Raw genomic sequence first — 21,183 nt, 5'->3', positions numbered from 1 at the left:
CACATTTGCTGACACGCCACAGTTCTCTGCTGGTCCTAAATATTTGGCAGAGACCCACAGCATTTCTGTGTGAGCAGGGATTTCATAATGGTAGCACAGAGGGAAATCAATGCAAAAGGAGAACTACAACAACAAGCAAGACAGTGTTGGACTTAATGGACTATTAAGTCCTCAGACAAGGACGTGGGTTAGAAACGAAATGTGGTTTTAGTCAAGTAGGGTGAAGTTCCTATATAAGGGTGTTTCCTCTCCATTACATGTCATAGGATTCAGACTATATTGGGTTATATTGCTGCCTACAGGAGTATATGTACAGTGGCAAACCGTTACCATCCCGGTATAACTCCTCCCACTCCCAGCATGCCTCAGTTTTTTGCTAGTATCTTGGGAAGATAAGACATCCTTGCACAAATGAGAAGATTTTTTTGACTAGCCATTTTTTTAAGATTAATATTTTATTTCTCCTATTTAGATTATCCTACATGCTGCTTGACTTTTTATAAATATACAGTGCCCTGAAAAAGCATTCATACCGCTTGAAACTTTCCACATTTTGTCATGTTACAACCAAAAATGTAAATTTATTTTATTGGGGTTTTATGTGATAGACCAACACAAAGTAGTACATAATTGTGAAGTGGAAGGAAAATGATAAATGGTTTTCAAAAGTTTTTACAAATATGTGAAAAGTGTGGCGTGCATTTGTATTCAGCACCCCTGACTCAATACTTTTGTAGAACCACCTTTTGCTACAATTACAACTGCAAGTCCTTTTTGGGGATGTCTCTACCAGCATTCCACATCTAGAAAGTGACATTTTTTCCCATTCTTCTTTGCAAAATATCTCAAGCTCTGTCAGATTGGATGGAGAGTGTCTGTCTGTGAACAGCAATTTTCAAGCCTCAGATTCTCAATTGGATTTAGGTCTTGAGTTTGACTGGGCCATTCTAACACATGAATATGCTTTGATCTAAACCATTCCATTGATGCTCTGGCTGTATGTTTAGGGTTGTTATCCTGCTGGAAGATGAACCTCTGCCGCAGTCTCAAGTCTTTTGCATACTCTTAATAGGTTTTATTCTAAGATTGCCCTGTATTTGGCTCCAGCCATCCTCCCATGAACTCTGACCAGCTTCCCTATCCCTGCTGAAGAAAAGCATCTCCACAAGATGATGCTGCCACCACCATGTTTCATGGTGGGGATGGTGTATTTAGGGTGGTGTGTGGTGTTAGTTTTCCGACACACATAGTGTTTTGCATTTAGGCCAAAATTTAACATTTTAGTCTCATCTGACCAGAGCACCTTCTTCCACATGTGTCCCCCACATGGCTTCTCGCAAACTGCAAACAGGACTTCTTAAGACTTTCTTTCAACAATGGCTTTCGTCTTGCCACTTGTCAGGGAGCGAGGAGACAGACACACAAGGAGGTGCAATTAAAGGTAGGTTTATTTACACAGAAACAAGGCAAGAGTCTATGCAAGTCTGACAGCAACAGCGGATGACTTGGTAGGACAGAAGTTCTCCTGCCAAGGTCGTCTTCCAGGATAATCAAGTCGAGAACCAGTGGGAATCATAGCCAAAGCCAGAAGACAGGAAGAATGGTCGCCAGAGCCGGGGTCAGAAGCAAGGAGGAGTCTTAGCCAAAGCCGAGTCGGTATCCAGGAGAGCAAAGAGTTAACCGAACAGGAACTTGCTGCTGTACAAAGCCAGGACTCGAATGCAATGGACAGCTGCAAACAGCAGACCTAAATTTGATAAGCTGCCACCTCCTGGGAGGAGCCGCAGAGGGCTGAAAGCATAAAGGATCCCACAATGCTTTGCAGACCTAAGATGGATGCCAGCACATGGAGCAGCTCAAGCCCTGAGGAAAGGTAGGACCTTGATAGTACCTCCTCCTCAAGGGCCCCTCCCCCTCCGCGGCTCAACATAAGGCTTCTGGGGAAAGCGGGCGTGAAAAGCGTGGAGGAGGGCAGGAGCATGAACATCCGCAGAAGGGACCCAGAAACGCTCCTCGGGACCATAACCACGCCAATGGACCAGGAACTGCACCTGACCACGGACCAACCGAGAGTCCAGGATGCGGCTCACTTCATCCTCCTCATGACTGTCAACCCGGATAGGAAGGGGCCGAGGCAGTGAGGAAGTGAAGCAATTGCAGACCAGAGGCTTCAACAGGGATACGTGGAAGACATTGGAGATATGCATCCTTGGAGGAAGAGCAAGGGCATAGGCAACCGGGTTCACCCTGCAGAGGATGTGGAAAGGACCAACAAAACGGGGAGCCAGTTTCGGTGCGGGCACCCGAAGATTGAGGTTACGAGTGGACAACCACACCCGATCTCCAACCTGGTATGAAGAAGCGCGCAACCGTCTACGATCAGCCTGGAGCTTCTGGCGCTGTGCTGAGTCCTTCAAGGACCTCTGGATCTGCCCCCATGAAGAATGCAGGGCAGCAAGATGGTTTTCCACAGCCGGAATGTCCTGTGGCGAGAACAACTCAGGCAATACAGCGGGTTGGAACCCATAGTTGGCCATGAAGGGAGACATCCCGGAGGAGGAGTTGACAGTCGAGTTCCTCGCAAACTCTGCCCATGGCAGGAGATCGACCCAATTGTCTTGATGGTCTGAGATATAGCAGCGAAGGAATTGTTCCAGGGCCTGGTTGGAACGCTCTGCAGCCCCATTGGACTGTGGGTGGTAGGCCGAAGAGAAGGAGACCTTGATACCCAGCTGGGAGCAGAAGGCGCGCCAGAACCTGGACACAAACTGGCTCCCACGGTCCGAGACAATCACCTCAGGTAACCCATGCAAGCGAAAGATCTCCCTGGCGAAAACCGTAGCCAGTTCTTGCGCACTCGGCAATTTCTTGAACGGAACACAATGGCACATCTTAGAGAAACGATCAATGACCATAAGAATGACCATATGGCCTTGAGACGCAGGGGGGTCCACAATGAAATCCATGCCCAGGTGTGACCAGGGACGCTCCCCATTGGGAATGGGTTGCAGAAGGCCAGATGGAAGATGCCGAGGAGATTTATTCTGGGCACAGACAGAACATGCCGCTACATATGAGGCGATGTCGGAACGGAGAGATGGTCACCAGAATAGCCGAGAAACGACCCAGGACAACTGGTTCCTCCCCAGTCTTGGAATTATGGTAGGTATGCAACAGGCGGGTGCGCAATCCCTTAGGTACGAAACATCTACCAGCCGGTCTCTCAGAGGGAGCATCAGTCTGAGCTGCCAAAATCTGCTTCCCAAGGGGAGAAGTCAGGCTGGTATGAATGGCAGCCAGGATCTGATACGGAGGTATGACGGAGGTCGGCTCAGAGTCCTCCCTGGACAACTCAGTATTGCCACGACAAGGCATCAGCCCTGACATTCCTGGAGCCAGGCAAATAGGAGACCACATAGTTAAAACGCGACAAGAACAGAGCCCATCTGGCCTGTCGGGGCGTCAAACTCTTAGCCTCCGAGAGATAGGTCAGGTTCTTGTGGTCAGTGAGAATGAGAACTGGAACTGCAGAACCCTCGAGCAGGTGCCTCTATTCCTTGAGAGCCTGAATAATGGCCAACAACTCCCTGTCTCCAATCTGGTAGTTGCATTCTGCGGAGGAATGCTTCCTGGAGTAGAACCCACAGGGAAGTAGGGGTCCATCGGGCAACCGACGCTGAGACAGGAGGGCTCCTACTCCCGTCTCAGATGCATCAACCTCGAGGACAAAGGGCAACCCAGGATTGGGATGAGACAGTATCGGAGCCGAAGCGAAGGCGGATTTCAGAGTTTCGAAAGCTAAGATGGCCTCGGATGACCACTTGTGGGGATTACTGCCCTTCTTGGTCAGATCTGAGAGAGGCTTGGCCAGCGTGGAGAAGTTCCTGATAAACTTCCGATAATAGTTGGCGAATCCCAAACAGTGCTGAATGGACCGAAGACCACTGGGACGAGGCCACTGCAGAACCGCCGAAACCTTCTGAGGGTCCATGGAGAATCCCACAGCGGAAATGATGTAGCCCAAAAAGGCAACCTGGGATTGGTGAAATTCCCACTTCTCGAGCTTACAGAAAAGCTCAATCTCACATAACCGTTGCAGCACCCGCTTGAAATCCTGGATATGAGACTCCATAGACGCAGAGTAAACCAGGATGTCGTCCAAGTAAACCACCACCCACTGCTGCAACAAGTCACGCAAGACATCATTAATGAACTCCTGAAATACCGCGGGCGCAATACACAACCCGAAGGGCATAACCAGGGATTCATAGTGGCCGGTTCTGGTGTTGACCACGGTCTTCCACTCGTCGCCCTCCTTGATCCGTACGAGGTTGTACGCAGCCCTAAGGTCGAGTTAAGTAAAGACCGTTGCTCCCTTGAGGCGGTCGAACAACTTGGTAATCAACGGAATTGGGTAAGCAATCTTAATCGTGATTCGATTGAGACCCCTATAATCAATGCAAGGCCTCAATTCACCTTCCTTCTTTTTCACGAAGAAAAAGCCAGCTCCTGCTGGGGAAGTAGACTTACGAATGTGCCCCTGGGAAAGCGCATCCGCAACGTACTCATCCATGGCCTGATTCTCCGCAACTGAAAGAGGATACACCCTGCCACGAGGAGGAGTGGCACCGGGTTGCAAGGCTATGGCACAATCGTATGGACGAGGAGGCAGAGCACCGGCGCGCACCTTGTTAGTGGGCAACACAGAGTCCGAGGAGGCACACAACACTTTAACAGGTCCACAGATGCAACCGGCCCCACACTGTGGAGACCACGAGAGAATCTCGGCCGACCGCCAATTAAAGGTCGGATTGTGCTTCTGAAGCCAGGGATATCCCAAAACCACGGAGTAGTGTGGAGAAGAAATTACCTGGAAACAGGCCAACTCCCTGTGAACAGCCCCAATAGCTACTTCAACCGGCAGGGTTTCGTGGGTAACCTGCGGCGGTTGCAGGGGCCTGCCATCTATCGCCTCGAGAACCAGTGGAGTAACTCGAGCCTGCAGAGGAATGGAGTACTGAGCAGCAAACGAACTGTCCATAAACAACCTGCCAGCACCAGAGTCTACCAATGCCTGGGCCGTCACCGAGCCTTCCGCCCAGAGATGACAACGGTGATTAGCAGTTTATCTTTGCGGTACACCGGGGATGAGGACACTCCACCCAAGATCTGCCCCCGACAGGATCTCAGGTGCGAGCGTTTCCCAGACGGACCGGACAGGACTGCCGAAAATGCCTACCGAGACCACAGTACAGGCAGCGACCCTCCCGATGCCGAGAGGCCCACTCCCCCTCGGAAAGGCAAGCAAACCCCAGCTGCATGGGCTCACCGCCAGACAAGCCATCCCCAGGAGGCATGGGAGGAGAGGGAGGAACGGGTGGGACAGGAAACGTAGGCGCCAATCGGTTACCAGGCCTCCGCAGATGCTCCTTAAGTGAAGGCCTCTCCCTGAGCCTGGTGTCAATCAGGATTCGGAAGGAAATGAGTGCTTCGAGCTCCACAGGCAGTTCTTTGGCTGCAATCTCGTCCGTCAACGCATCAGAGAGACCATGAGAGAAAGCAACCACCAGAGCCTCATTGTTCCAACCCACCTCTGCTGCCAGGGTACGAAATTCTATGGCGTACTCGGCAACGGTCCGTGAACCTTGATGCATGGACATGAGCAGCTTGGCAGCAGAGGCGGGGCGAGCAGGCACATCGAATACCCTACGGAAGGAGGCAACAAAACCGGCAAACTCGTGAATCACAGGGTTATCGTTCTCGCATAAGGGATTTGCCAAGGCCTAGTCCGAGAGCAGCGAGATTTAGGAAGCCCACCTTTGACCTCTCAGTAGGAAAAGCGTGGGGTAACAACTCAAAATATATGCCCACTAGGTTAACCACATGCCGCCAAGCCACTGTATAAATACGGCGGCAGGGCGGCATGGCTGGGCAAAAGCACGTTTTAAAACGTGTGTTTTGTAAACGGGTAGGGGGCGCGCACAAGGTGCGCCGCCTCCCTACCTGTCCCGTCGATCACAGCCGCGGATGTCAGTCGCCGGGTCACAGCCGGTCGTTACCGGCTATGTCCTGGCGATCGGCGGCAATCGCTGACAGAGAACACAGCTGCAGTAGCTGTGCTTTCTGTCAGTTCCCTGAGAGCTCCAGGACAAGCTGATTGGGACAGAAGAGTTTCTCTCTCCCGATCAGTGGTGTTCCCTGCAGTACACACCCCCGCCCCCTAGTAAAACACTCCCCTCACACAGTTAACCCTTTCCCTGAAAAATAAACTTAACCCCTTCCTCCCCAGTGCCATTAGTACAGTGTCGGTGTTTTTTTTTTTTTTTTTTTTTTTGTACTGATCACTGTATTGGTGTCACTGGGGATGTCAGTGACCCCAAGTCAGTACCCCCCAATGTCAGAATGTCTGCCGCAGTCCCGCCATAAGTCACTGATCGCCGCCATTATTAGTATAAAAAAAACTAAAAATCCCAGTTTCTTTCCCGCCATTTGTAAACGCTATAACTTTCACGTAAACCAATTAATTTACACGTATTTGTTTTTTTTTTAAGCAAAGACATGGCGCAGAATGCATTTTGGCAGAAATTTATGACTAAATTTGATTTTTACATTTTTTTTTACTGGACATGTTTTATAGCAAAAAGTCCAAAATATTGTTTTTTTTGCTCAAAATTGTCAGCTTTCTTTTTTTATAGCGCAAAAAATAAAAACCGCACAGGCAATCAAATACCACCGAAAGAAAGCTCAATTTGTGGGGAAAAAAAAAGGATGTAAATTTCATTTATGTACCGTATTGCATGATTGCGCAATTGTCCGTTAAACTAGCACAGCGTTGTATAGCAAAAAAATGGCGTAAATTGCAGTATCTATACCATAGTTTGTAGACGCTATAACTTTCACACAAAGCAATCAATATACACTTATTGGGATTTTTTTTTACCAACAACATGTAGTAGCAGAATACATTTTGGCCTAAATCTATAAACCAACTTTGAGTTTACTATATATTTTTTTTATAGCTGAAAGTGAAAAATATTGTTTTTCTTCCAAATATTTGGTCTTTTTTTGTTTATAGCGTGAAAAATAAAAAGCGCACAGGTGATCAAATACCACCGAAAGCAAGCTCTATTTGTGTGAAAAAAGGACGTAAATTTCGTTTGGGTGCAGCATTGCATGACCGCGCAATTATCAGCTGAATTAGTGCAGCGCCGAGTAGCAAAAAGAGGCCTGGTCATTAAGGGGGGTAAATCCTCTGGAGGTCAAGTGGTTAAGGAAGCCCCCAACACTGACTCGGCTTACCCCCAAAGCGCTGTGGAAGGGGGGCTGAACCAGTCATACCTCTGGGCACAGCAGGTGCAGCAGCAGATGCAGAGGTAGGCGCAACAGCCTGAGCAGCAGCGGGAGCGAGCACAGGAGTGACAACCGGCCTAATTGCACCAGGAGCAAGGTGCGCTGTGCGTGCAAGCAGCGTCTGCAACGCCTGAGCGAACTGATCCAACAAGAGATCCTGCTGATCAAGTCTGGCAACCAACATAGGGAGCAAGGGCGTACCTGCACCGTCAGGATTCATGGCATGTAGTGTCAGGGAGCGAGGAGCCAGACACACAAGGAGGTGCAATTAAAGGTAGGTTTATTTACACAGAAACAAGGCAAGAGTCTATGCAAGTCCGACAGCAACAGCGGATGACTTAGTAGGACAGAAGTTCTCCTGCCGAGGTCGTCTTCCAGGATAATCAAGTCGAGAACCAGCGGGAATCGTAGTCAAAGCCGGGGTCAGAAGCCAGGAAGAATGGTCGCCAGAGCCGGGGTCAGAAGCCAAGAGGAGTCTTAGCCAAAGCCGAGTCGGTATCCAGGAGAGCAAAGAGTTAACCGAACAGGAGCTTGCTGCTGTGCAACAGACAGGACACGAATGCAATGGACAGCTGCAAACAGACTTAAATGTGATAAGCCGCCACCTCCTGGGAGGAGCTGCAGAGGGCTGAAAGCATAAAGGATCCCACAATACTTTGCAGACCTAAGATGGATGCCAGCACATGGAGCAGCACAAGCCCTGAGGAAAGGTAGGACCTTGATACCACTCTTCCATAAAGGCCAGATTTGTGGAGTGCAAGATCAATAGTTGTCCTGTGGACAGATTCTCCCATTTGAGCTGTGGATCTCTCCAGCTCCTCCAGAGTTACCATGGGCCTCTTGGCCGCTTCTCTGACTTAATGCTATCCTTGCCTGGCCTGTCAGTTTAGGTGGAGGGCCAAGTCTTGGTAGGTTTGAAGTTGTGCCATGCTCTTTCCATTTTCAGATGATGGAGTGAACAGTGCTCTGTGAAATGTTCAAGCATGCAATATTTTTTGATAACCTAACCCTGCTTTAAACTTCTCCACAACTTTATCCCTGACCTGTTTGTGTTCCTTGACCTTCATGATGCTGTTTGTTCACTAATGTTCTCTAACAAACCTCCTGAGGGCTTCACAGAACAGCTGTATTTATACTGAGATTAAATTACACACAGGTGGACTCTATTTCCTAGTTAGGTGGTTTCTGAAAGCAATTGGTTCCAATAGATTTTAGTTAGGGGTATCAGAGTAAAGCGGGCTGAATACAAATGCACATTACATTTTTCAGATATTTATTTGTAAAACATTTTCCTTCCACTTTACAATTATTTGCCACTTAATGTTGGTCTATCACCTAAAATTCCAATAAAATAAATTTACGTTTTTGGTTGTAACATGACAAACTGTGGAAAATTTCAAGGGGTATGGATGCCTTTTCAAGGGACTGTATGTGTTGGAATTTTGTTGTTCTTGGTGCATTTCAAGCACTGAGTATTTGAAAGCTGCACGTATTTTGTGCTGTGCTTAAGCATTAGAAATCATATTTAAGGTGAGCTGCTTTTCTCTGTAAAGCTGGGTACACACTGACACTGCCACTCAGCCAGCGGGTTAAATGACAAATAACCTGACAGATTGCCACCTAACCCCCCCCCCCCCCCGTCTGGTCCAGCAGGAACTGCCTACCTTTTTGGTCAGTGTGTACAGCTGTCTGGCTGATCTAAAAACTGGCTTTTGTTAAAGGGACTTGATGGAAACCCAGCAGCCGATCAGCACTTACAGCCAATGGCTGCAAGCCCCCTCCAGAATTCCTAGATCACCCATAAATCTTCCACTGCCAGCAGTGTAATGCTCGCAACCTATTCCACATACAATCCCAGTAATGTGTGTAATCAATTAGGCTAGTACACTCAGTAATTTTTTGTCCTTCATAAATACTGTTCAACTTGCAGAGAAGAAGTTGTAACTTCTATGTATTATCCACCAACGGCAGCGTACAGCTGGTGACATCAGCAGGACCTCAGCAATGTCTGTTTATCTACTGCACCCATTGTGTTTTCATTTGTGTTTAAATAATAGTTTCGGACATCTGATTATTACAAGTGATTTACATAAAGAGTCAATGTTTGTAGCCAGCGTAAGATTTACCAACTACTTTAAAGTAAAATTGCCTATATATAAATTTAATGGGTTTTAGTTCTGGCCAGCTTTTGTGATTTATCTATCTCAATGTCCGAGTCCATAGAATATTTGTTTGTCCAGTCTTTTGCTTTCTCAACACTGTGTGTTGGAAATCAAAAGTTGAGGATGTATGTGACGGTACTCAGACCATCAGCATTACCATGTCATCGAAAGTCTCTGCACTCATAATCATTTTTTCTTACTTTACATGCTCTCATATGTTTGCTGATTACTGAGTGTAAACAAAGCATAACCCCAGGTTTGTCAGCTCCCACATTTGCCCCCTTTCCCACTAATAAAAACTTTCTATGCATACCTATTTTTTTTTTTTTCCAGCGATGTTTCAGTTTGGTGACATTACGGAAACTTTTAGTTCAGCAGTGGTTAGCTTCTTAGAGCTGTAGAGAGCAGCACTATGTACACTGCAGTGATGGAGTCTTGACACCCAGGAGTCAAAAGAAGTGGGTTGAATGATGTTGACCAACCCACAAGAGGAACATCAGCTGGGAGGCGGAGCACTGAATCTGCGGATGACTTTCCTGAAGAGAGAGTGAGCACAGCAAACAGAGCTGCTCTTTTATTTTAAAAGCTGAAGTGGTCTAAGGTCCTGGCGTCATCAAGACTACCCTAGACCTAAACGAACAAACTGTAAGAATATATTTAGTTTCTGCCCAACTTGAACTTTGAAGTGGGCAGCACCAGAGGCAAAGTGATTAGCACTTCCTCCTAGGAGCACTGGGGTCGTCGGTTCAAATCCTAACCACGGCACTACCTGCATGGAGTTTGCAAGTTGTCCCTGTGTCTGCGTGTTTCCCCCAGGTTCTCCGGTTTCCTCCCACACGCCAAAGACATGTTAATAGGTTAATACACTATATTGCCAAAAGTATTGGGGCGCTTGCCTTTACACTCACATGAACTTTAATGGCATCCCGGGCTTAGTCCGTAGGGTTCAGTATTGAGTTATCCAAACTTTTGCAGCTATAACAGCTTCAACTTTTCTGGGTAGGCTGTCCACAAGGTTTAGGAGTGTGTCTATGGGAATGTTTGACCATTCTTCCAGAAGCGCATTTGTGAGGTCATGCACTGATGTCGGATGAGAAGGCTTGGCTTGCAGTCTCCACTATAATTCATCCTAAAGATGTTCTATCGGGTTGAGGTCAGGACTCTGTGCAAGCCAGTCAAATTCCTCCACCCCAAACTCGCTCATCCATGTCTTTATGGACCTTGCTTTGTGAGGCTGCAGGTTAGAGTGCCTATGCACGGTCTTAGACCTAGTTCACATTGGTACACAGTGCCATTCACATTATCAAAACATGAAGCGTTAAGTGTCCTGTTGCTTTAAAACTGAAGCTTCATGTCGAGTCTTGAGGCGTTTTTAAAGCCTTTCAAAGCCTCCCATTTAAGTGTATGGTGACGCTCCACAAATCGCTGGCTGGCTTTGCAATGCAGTTGTGGCATATTAATAACATTACAGTTTATTTTAGGCATTTGTGGTGAGCTTTTAACGGTTGTAAAATGCTTACAAAGTGTGTCAAAACTGCGCATAGGGCTTTTGGTGAGCGTTTTTAACGCTTGTCTAACGCCCATACTAAAGCTTATTAATGCCTGTCTAATGCCCATACTAATGCTATGGGAGCGTTTGTTAAGAGTTAGAAATTTAGTCAAGTGTGAACAAGCCCTTATTTTTCAGGAGGAATTCCAGACCCAGGGTAGGTTTTTAACCACTTATCGTCCAGGGCAATTTTGACATTTTTCACATGCATGTTCAAATCATCATTTTTTGCTAGAAAATTACTTGGAACCCCCAAACATTATATATCTTCTGAAAGCAGAGGCCCTGGTGAATGAAATAGTGGTTGTCTTAATTTTTATGTCACACGATATTGCTCAGCCATTTTTAAAACCCAAATTTAAAAAAACCCTATAACATTTCTATGAATTTTAGTGTATACAAGCACGATATAATACCCATTTTTGGTAAAATATATAAAAGATGATGCTACACCAAGTAAATAGATACCTAACATCAAAATATAAAATTGGACATGCGCTATATTGTGAAAAGTATTAGGATGCCTGCCTTTACACACACATGAACTTTATTGGCATCCCAGTTTTAGTCCGTATGGTTCTTTTATTAGGTTGAAAACCCCCCAATATTTTCTCATTTCTGTCATAAATATCCAGTAAACTCAAATTTCATCATAAATGTAGGCAAAAATGTATTTTGCTATTTCTTTGGTAAAAAAAATCCCAATAGGTATATAATGGTTTGTGTGAAAGCTGTAGCGTCTACAAATGGCGCTATAGATATTGCAATTTACGCCATTTTTTGCTATACGGTGCTGCACTTGTTTAATCACTTGCCCTCCTGAGGATTTACCCCCCTTCCTGACCAGGCCTCTTTTTGCTACTCGGCGCTGCACTAATTCAACTGATAATTGCGCGGTCATGCAATGCTGTACCCAAACGAAATTTACGTCCTTTTTTTCACACAAATAGAGCTTTCTTTCAGTGGTATTTGATCACCTGTGCACTTTTTATTTTTCACGCTATAAACAAAAAAATACCGAACATTTTGAAGAAAAACGATATTTTTTACTTTCGGCTATAAAAAATATATAGTAAACTCAAAGTTAGTTATAAATTCAGGCCAAAATGTATTCTGCTACATGTTTTTGGTAAAAAATTCCTAATAAGTGTATATTGATTGCTTTGTGTGAAAGTTATAGCATCTACAAACTATGGTATAGATATTGCAATTTACGCATTTATGCATTTTTTTGCTATACAGCACTGCACTGGTTTAACTGACAATTGCGCGATCATGCAATATGGTACATAAATGAAATTTATGTCCCATTTTTCACACAAATAGAGCTTTCTTTTGGTGGTATTTTATCACCTGTGTGCTTTTATTTGTGGCGCTAAGAACAAAAAAACTTGAGAAAAAAATTTTTTTTTTCTTAACGATATTTTCTCATTTCTGTCATAAAAAAAATCCAAAAAACACTAAAATTTCATCATACATTTAGGCCAAAATGTATTCTGCTACATGGTTTTGGTTAAAAAAATCCCACAAAGTGTATATTGATTGCTTTATGTGAAAGTTATAGCGTCTACAAACTATGGTATAGATAATGGAATTTACACAGCTTTTACTTTTTGACTGCCCATCACATTTCTTGAGGTGCTAAAATACCAGGATAGAACAAACACCCACACATGACCCCTTTTTGGAAAGTAGACACCCTAAGCTACTAGCAAGCAAGATGGCGTCCGGAGCGGCTGCATGATCGCCAGCTCCGGCGCCCCTGCCAAACTCCACCACCATCCGGGCGGTAGCGGGCCCCGAAGCAAGTCGCCTCCGCCCCAGCAAGAGGGACGAGGGGATGCTACCACCACCCCCACCCCCGTCGCTACCTACAACCGCCGCAGTGACCCATGACACCTGCCGTCACCCAGGAGTGGTACTAAGCCTACCCAAGATGCCACCGTCCCGCGCCAGAAAGAGGGGAACCTACCACCACCCCTACCGGTACCTACAGCCGCCTCCACCACCGCTGAGAGAGCCCCTGCCTCCTACTCCTGCATTGTCAGGAGAAGCCGCCACCAACACGGCTCCACTGCTCCCCACTGTGCCACACAGCCGCCCCTCCGTGCCCCGCCACCGCTCAGCCCTAAGCCCCTTCACGTGAGCCTGCCACGTGGCCTACAACACCCACAGGCGCCGGACCCTACCGTTCCCACGGACGCTGGGCCCCACAGCACTCACAAGCGCCGGCCCGCAACACCTACAAGCACCGGCCCACAGCAACCGCAGATGCCGGGCCCCACTGCATCTACCGACGCCTAGCCTACAGCACCTCCAGTCATCGGTCTACAGATGCCGGGCCCCATAGCACCCACAGACTGCCGTGACTAGCCAGCAGCAGATCCAGCTGCCCACCACTCTCCCTTCCCTCCCACAGATGAACTCCTCTGCCACTGCACGACAGAGTCTCCGCATCTACACGGTCTGATGTGAAACCTTTCACCTCCCTCAATTGACCAGCACTCTGCCCACCCTCCTAATATGCCACCTGTACTCCTCCTCCTCGTACTCCTCTCCATTCACAAAATATCCTCCCTCTACCCCCCTACTCCCCCAAAACAACTATAGATTGGACCCTCACTACTTCCATCTCCCCACTACGGCTGTAACCACCTCCTCCTGATACTCCACTCTCCCACCGACCCGCACGCCACCACTAACAGACCCTCACGCTCTTGCAAATCCCGCTCCCATGCCAGCTTTCTCACCCCCCATCTCCTTAATGCCGGGGATATCTCCCCAAACCCTGGCCCCTCACCACCTCACTCACCCACTAGGCACCCTCCTACTCCCACAAACTGCCGCAACCCCCTTAACCTTATACCTGTCCCCCTCCTTCCTGCATCCACCCCTCCACTCTTGGTTGCACTCCTGAACGCCCAATCGGTTTCCCACTTCCTTGACGACTTTTCCGCCTGGCTACCCTTCTTCCTCTCCTCTGAGCTACCCACCATCATCCTTGGAGACTTCATTATCCCTATCAATGTCAACAATCCGGCTACATCCCAACTACTCCACCTAACCTCTTCTTTTTCACTCACTCAGTGCACACAGTCCTCCACCGACAACGATGGGAACACCCTGGACCTCGTTTTCTCCCATTTCTGTACCCTCCACGACCTCACAAACACCCCTTTCCCTCTCTCTGACCACAACCTCATTACGTTTTCCATCTCCCCGTCCTCTAACACCCCCCCCCCCCGAACCTCAAACCATCACCAGCCATAACCTCCGCAACCTGAACCTGTCCCCTCTCCACTCTGCAGCTGACCGTCTGTACGACCGTATCCTCCCACTGTCATGCCCTGACCTGGCCACTACTGCGTACAACGACTCGCTATCAGCTGCCCTAGACTCCTTATCACCCCTGACCACATGTAGCATTAGACCCCGACCGCTTCAACCCTGGCAGAATGACCACACTAAAAATCTTAAACGACGCAGTCGTGCCCTGGAGCGATTATGGCGTAAACCAGATCCCCTCGAGCTTTCTCCCTCTACAAATCTGCCTTCCTCACCTACACCTCCTCCCTCCATGCCACCAAACAAGCCTACTTCGTTACCCTCATCAACACCCTCTCCACCTGTCCTCGCCGGCTCTTCTCCACTTTCAACTCCCTACTCTTTCCCCCCCCCCCCACCCAGTACCTCACTCACCGCCCACGAGATTGCCAATCACTTCCAAAACAAGATTGATGCAATCCGTAAGGACATCGCCAATGCTCAACCTACCTCCCCACCTAGCCTCCCTCCCACTATAACCCCATCAACTCTCCCCTCCTCTGACCTCGCAAACGCCCTGCCCCCCACCACACCTAACATCCCGCACACCTTATCCTCCCCAACACTCCGCTCCTTCAGCACTGCTACCACTGAGGAGGTTACTAAGGTCTTCTCAGAAGCCCGCCTCACCACTTGCCCCCTTGACCCTGTCCCCACAGAACTCCTCCGGTCCCCCTCCTCCTCCTCCATCCTACGCTCCCTCACCCACATCTTCAATCTCTCCCTCTCTACTGGTGCATTCCCCTCCCCCCTAAAGCACGCGCACATCACTCAAAAAACCCTCCCTGGACCCCACCGACCTGAACAACCTTAGACCCATCTCCCTGCTCCCATTTACTTCCAAGCTCCTGAAGTGCTTGGTCTACAATCGTCTAAGCGCCCACCTCACTGACAACTTCCTCCTCGATCCACTCCACTCCACCGGCTTCTGTCCCCTACACTCCACCGAAACCGCCCTACTCAAAATCACTAATGACCTGCTAACCGCCAAAGCTAATGGCCACTACTCAGTCCTCTTACTCCTGGACCTTTCTGCGGCCTTCGACACAGTTGACCACCCCCTCCTCCTTAATAAACTACACTCCCTCGGCATTAGAGACTCCGCTCTCTCCTGGCTCTCCTCCTGTCTATCCCAACGCTCCTTCAGCGTTACCTATAACGCCACCACCTCCCCCCTCTCTCCCCCTCTCTGTTGGGGTATCCCAAGGCTCTGTCCTTGGGCCCCTTCTCTTCTCCATCTACACCTCCTCCCTCGGCAAACTGATACACTCTCACGGCTTCAACTACCTTCTCTATGCCATTGACACGCAAATTTACCTCTCCACCCCTCACCCCCTCAGTCTCCGCCCGTATCGCCCACTACTGATTTACATATCAGACTGGATGTCGCTCCATTTCCTCAAATTGAACCTTTCCAAAACTGAGCTCCTAATTTCCCCCCACCCCACCCTCTCCATCACGACCAACAATGCCACCATCACTCCCACCCCGCAAGCCAAAGTCCTAGGTGTCACTCTTGACTCAAACCTGTCCTTCCAACCCCATGTCCAATCGTTGGCAAACTCATGCAGGCTCCATCTCCGCAAAATCTCCAAAATACTTACGTTCCTAACCCCAGACACTACTAAACAACTCGTTCACTCCCTTATCTCACAATTCGACTACTGCAACTCCCTCCTCACCGGCCTACCTCATCACAGACTATCCCCACTTCAGTCTATCCTGAACTCAGCGGCCAGACTCATCCACCTTACTAACTGCTCCGTATCCGCCACCCCCCTCCACTGGTTTCCGATTGCCCAACGCATTAAATTCAAACTACTAACACTGACATATAAAGCCATTCATAACGCTGCCCAAACTACCTCACCGACCTGATACCCAAATACCACCCAACCCGTACTCTTCGCTCCTCACAAGACCTCCTACTTTCTAGCTCCCTGGTCTCCTCCCACGCCCGACTACAGGACTTCTCCAGGACTTCCCCCATCCTCTGGAACTCACTACCCCAATCCATCAGACTGTCACCTACCCTCCTCATCTTTAGGCGCACCCTGAAAACCCATCTCTTCAGGAAAGCCTACCCCACCCTCACTTAATTGCAGATCTACACTCCTCCTACTACTCCATCCCCCACAGCCACTTCCTCCTTTACCACTATCCCCTCCCTCCTAGATTGTAAGCTCGAAAGAGTAGGGCCCTCGAACCCCTCGTGTTTTGTCTTGTTACTGTATTGTCTCATGTACTGTCCCCCACTATAATGTACAGCGCTGAGACAATACAATGTACAGAGCTGAGCAAACCTTTTGGCACTTTATAAATAATGTATTATAATAATAATCTGCTGAGAGGCATATTGAGTCCATGGAAGATTTATTTTTCTCCAAGTTTTTTTTTTTAATACACAAAGTTGTCATTTAAATGATATATTTCTCACACAAGCCATGGGTATATGTGGAATTACACCCCAAAATGCATTCTGCTACTTCTACCGAGTATGGATATACCACATGTGAGACTTTTTGGGAGCCTAGCCACTCGGGAGAAGTAGCAGAATGTATTTTGGGGAGTAATTCCACATATACCCATGGCATGTGTGAGTAATAAATCATTTAAGTGACAATTTTGTGTATAAAGGAAAAAAAAATGTGTCAGGAGTGACTTTTGGGGGTGGGAGGACCCCTGTCTCCGCTCCTCCTATTCCTCTTATGTCTAGGGCACCCTGTGCCTGTTAGGGGTACAGGGTGAAAAATTCTAATGTTGATGTGGGGATTGTTCGTTGTTCTCTGCCATGCGGCTGCATCCCATTGTTCTAGCAAACTATTATGGGATGTAATGTTTGTGTATTGGTGTGGGGGTTGTTCATTGTTCACTGCCATGTTCTGCATCCCATTGTTCTATTGTGTGTCTTGGTTTGGTGGGGGTGTGTGTCCTGCAGCCCTTCCCCCTGATGGAATGGCCTGCTGATGTGTTTCCTGTTCCTGGTTGTATTCCCCCGCCCTGTGTATATATCTTGTGTTTGTGTACAAATAAAACAGTTTCACTTCCTGTCTTAAGAGAGTCTGATCCTGTCTTATTTCCTGTTTGGTCAGCGGTGGTGTCCGGGGATCTGTGTTCGGACAGGGAAGCAGGAGTCTAACGGAAATACCCTAGCGCAGTCGGGGTCCAGTTCCGTTACATTTGTTTGTCATTTTCCAAAAATTTGTGGTTAAAAAAAACAAATTCTTCTATTGATTCAACATGCCTCTCAGCAAATGCTTTACAAAAAGGGGTTGTTTTGGTGGGTGGGGGCATTTTATGCCCAGCATTAGAAGTTTATGCCACACATCACTCACTCTTCTAACCACCTGAAGACCAAGCCTTTTTTTGACACTTTTTGTTCACATGAAATCTGTATTTTTTTGCTAGGAAATTAATTTAAACCCCAAACATTATATATTTTTAAAGCAAGCACCCCGGTGAATAAAATGGTGGGTGCTGCAATTTTTTATATGACATAGTACTCGCGCAGTGATTTTTCAAACGCAATTTAAAAAAAAAAAAACACTTTTTTTTACTTTTAATGCACAAAAATACTAAATATTGGCCAATTATTTGGTAAAGTATAAAAGATGATGGTATGCCGAGTAAATCGATAGCAAACATGACATGCTTTAAAACTGCACATTCCCTGTGCAATGGTGACAAACTGCATACATTTTTAATATCCAAAGGCAACGTTTGAAAAAAAAGCCCTTACAAGCTACTATTTTAGATTTACAGAGGAGGTCTAGTGTTAGCATTACTGCCCTTGATCTGCCATTCATGGCGATACCTCACATGCATGGTGCAACTGCTGTTTCCATACTGTCACAGGGTCACTGCTCATGAACACAGGTGCGCAGGGGGTGTAGAGGGTACTTTTAAGTTATTTTTATTTTTTTTTATTTTTACACTGTCCCCTTCGGGGTTTTTTTTTTTTTTTTTTGATCACTTTTAATGCTATCACAGGGAATGCAAATATCCCTTATAACTTCAAAGGGCATTGTCATATATTCTGTTTTGAGAAATCTGGGTTCTATCGGACTCTAGATCTTTTCTCTGCCCTTACATTATCTAATCAAACCAAGATTGGTGTGATCAGATTCTTTCCCAATTTACAAATGGCACTGTTTATATCCTGTGAAACTGAAGTGACATGCTCGTAGCTTCCGATTTCTTAGGCTATAGAGATAATTGGCACCATTCTGGTCTTCAATCAGCTGTATGGTCAGCTAGCAGAAACACCGGCTGCATTCTCAGGTTGCCCCGCTGGCACGGGACTGCCTGAGAAGGCCGAGGAAGGCAGTGGGGGAGGGGAGCATCATCTTCTTCTGTTGCTTGTAAAAGCAATCCTGCAGCTAATTAGCTACTAGGATTGCTTTTACATGAAAGCCGATCGCTGGCTGAAAAAAACGATACCAGGATGGTGCCTGCAGCTGTAGGCATCATCCTGGTATAACCATTCAAAGTCCAGTGATGTACCAGTACTTCAGTTTACGAATTTAATTAGTTCTGCAGGACATTTCATATAGCGAAAAATTTGTAAACCGAAACACTGTTTCCCATAGGAATGCATTGAAAACCAAATAATCAGTTCAGTTTTATTAATTAATGCGGTATTTTCGTAGTGACAACCATGTGTTAATGTTTCAGCTGTCAGCTGGGTTCCCCACTGACAGATGAATGTAAAAGAATTGCTGGTAATTAAAAAAAAAAAAATTTTTTAATTGCAGGCAATTCACTCAGCTGTCAGGTGCCAGTTTTTAAATGTAATTACCGTTTTTTTTTTTTTCCTCTATACAGTAGTTCAGAAATTCAGCAGTCACTTTCCCCCTCCAGCTGCAAGAGCGTTTTTGTTTTAGTTTAATTCCCCAAGTAAAAAGATACAATGTTTCCTTTCATGTTCTTAAGATACAGAGTATCCTTTAGCTCCGGGAAACTGACAGCTAATGTTGTGAGTTATATTGAAGAAAAAAAAAAGATGGCAATTGCATTTAAAAATCAGCACTGACATACACTTAGTATTGTGAAAAAAAATATGTAAACCGAGGCATTATTTTCAATGGATTTTCATTCATAAACCAAAAATTACGTTAACAGAGGCATTCATAAACCGAGGTATTACTGTATATGCTATGCGCCTTCTTTTTTTTTTTTTTTTTTTTTTGTATGCAGCCTGTGGACTAAATGAAAAAAAGAGAAGAAATCTCTGCCAGAAAAAGTGTGTGGTATGCCCACCATTGGAATATACTGCACGGCTTGAAAAAGCCCCTCGCCAAATGTGAGGAGGAATTCCTCTGTGGCGAGCACAGGTGAAGCATGGAGCACCTGTGCTCCAAGCCTCATTGTGAAGCTGAGTTCCGGTTTACAACTTCTGCTACACCGCCGTTGAGGGGACAGGTGCAGGAGAGGTCCGCTCTCCTCCGCTGAGAGGAGACACCCTCACCACCGCCGTGGGGGACTCGGAGGGACATGTCATATCACTATAATGGAGTACAGGGGTGCTGGGATATACATTACTGTATACATGTCATATCACTATAATGGAGTACAGGGGAGCTGGGATATACATTACTGTGTAGAGTTTTATATTTTGGACTCTTTATTCTAAAGAAAATTTAGTGGGGTGGGGCAACTGGTGGAGAGTACGTTTTTTGTGACCGGCTAGTAGGTCTGGACTTGGAATTTTAACCCCTGCTGCACTGCATCCACCCACTTCTAATGGTGGGCACACATTAGGTCACACTTTGCCACTTGTGCCAGTTCCAAGATTGTATAAATGTCTAAATAGTGGCACGCTTGAATAAAAATTGTCCACGTATAAGTGGTACCTCATATGGAGAAGGATGACACCAAGTCCCAAACTATCTTGCTACTGCTCCCCATGTAGTCTGTGCATCCATGGGGCTCTATGTGACTATCTTTCCCCTCGTAAATCCGAACAATACTTGTGCTCGCCACCGCACCAGCTTGTACTACACTTATGGGACTCGCCACGTCGCCAAGTCATGCTGGGATTATTATTATTATACAGGATTTATATAGCGTCAACAGTTTGCTCAGCACTTTGCAATATAATGGGAGACAATACAGCAACAATACAGTTCAATACGAGAGGTTTAGGAGGGCCTGATCCTGGGAGCTTACAATCTAAGAGGTATGTGAAAGACCAGGATGTACTAGAGTGCTGGTGCTCGCGAGTTCACCAAAAGGTAACGCGGCACTAGTACTGTTACTCTGCTGCATATGAGTCATCAAAATTTACCGACAAGTGCGAACAGAGATCAGGCCTGATTCTGCCAACACTGCGGTTTTGTGTGCAATGTATCAAGTGACAGTGACCTACTGACACTGCACTTGCTAGGGGAGAAGGGGGGGGTAAGCGTAGGGGCTAAACGCAGGTGCCGGGCATGATCCCGCTAATGCTGCGTTTTTGGGGGCGCTATACTAATAATAATACGTATATACAGTATATGTGATTTTGCGTACCTGTGCCGCCCTGTAGCAGTATTTCTGCTATAAAGCGGTCAAAGTGGTTACAGAAGTGTTTTGTGTTATGGCGCTGGGGTACTTTAACTCACAATTGCGCGGTGCTGGCAGGTACCGGGGCTGATCTGATCAAAGATATTGATCCATTCAGACACTATACTAGCAATGGAAGTTTATTGTGTATGAGCGTGTTCCTGGCAATCAAGGAGTTAAATGTGATGACTGGTGTAGTGACGGGCAATTTGCCACCATCTGGGAGGGGCGTGAAAACCACGGGGGCGCAAATCA

General features: G+C 46.9%; 1 protein-coding gene across 5 annotated transcripts in view; it reads left to right on the top strand.

Annotated features, from left to right (window-relative positions):
• Window positions 1-21,183, top strand: part of IDH3G (isocitrate dehydrogenase (NAD(+)) 3 non-catalytic subunit gamma) — a 251,666-nt gene that overhangs the window by 40,463 nt on the left and 190,020 nt on the right. The gene's annotated exons all lie outside the window — the stretch shown is intronic.

The sequence above is a fragment of the Staurois parvus genome, unplaced genomic scaffold (genome assembly GCF_062004578.1).
Source record: "Staurois parvus isolate SC_StPar_1 unplaced genomic scaffold, SC_StPar_1.0 ptg001272l, whole genome shotgun sequence".
NCBI lineage: Eukaryota > Metazoa > Chordata > Amphibia > Anura > Ranidae > Staurois > Staurois parvus.
Note: the sequence above shows the minus strand (reverse complement) of the source record. Positions and strands in the feature narration are given on the sequence as shown.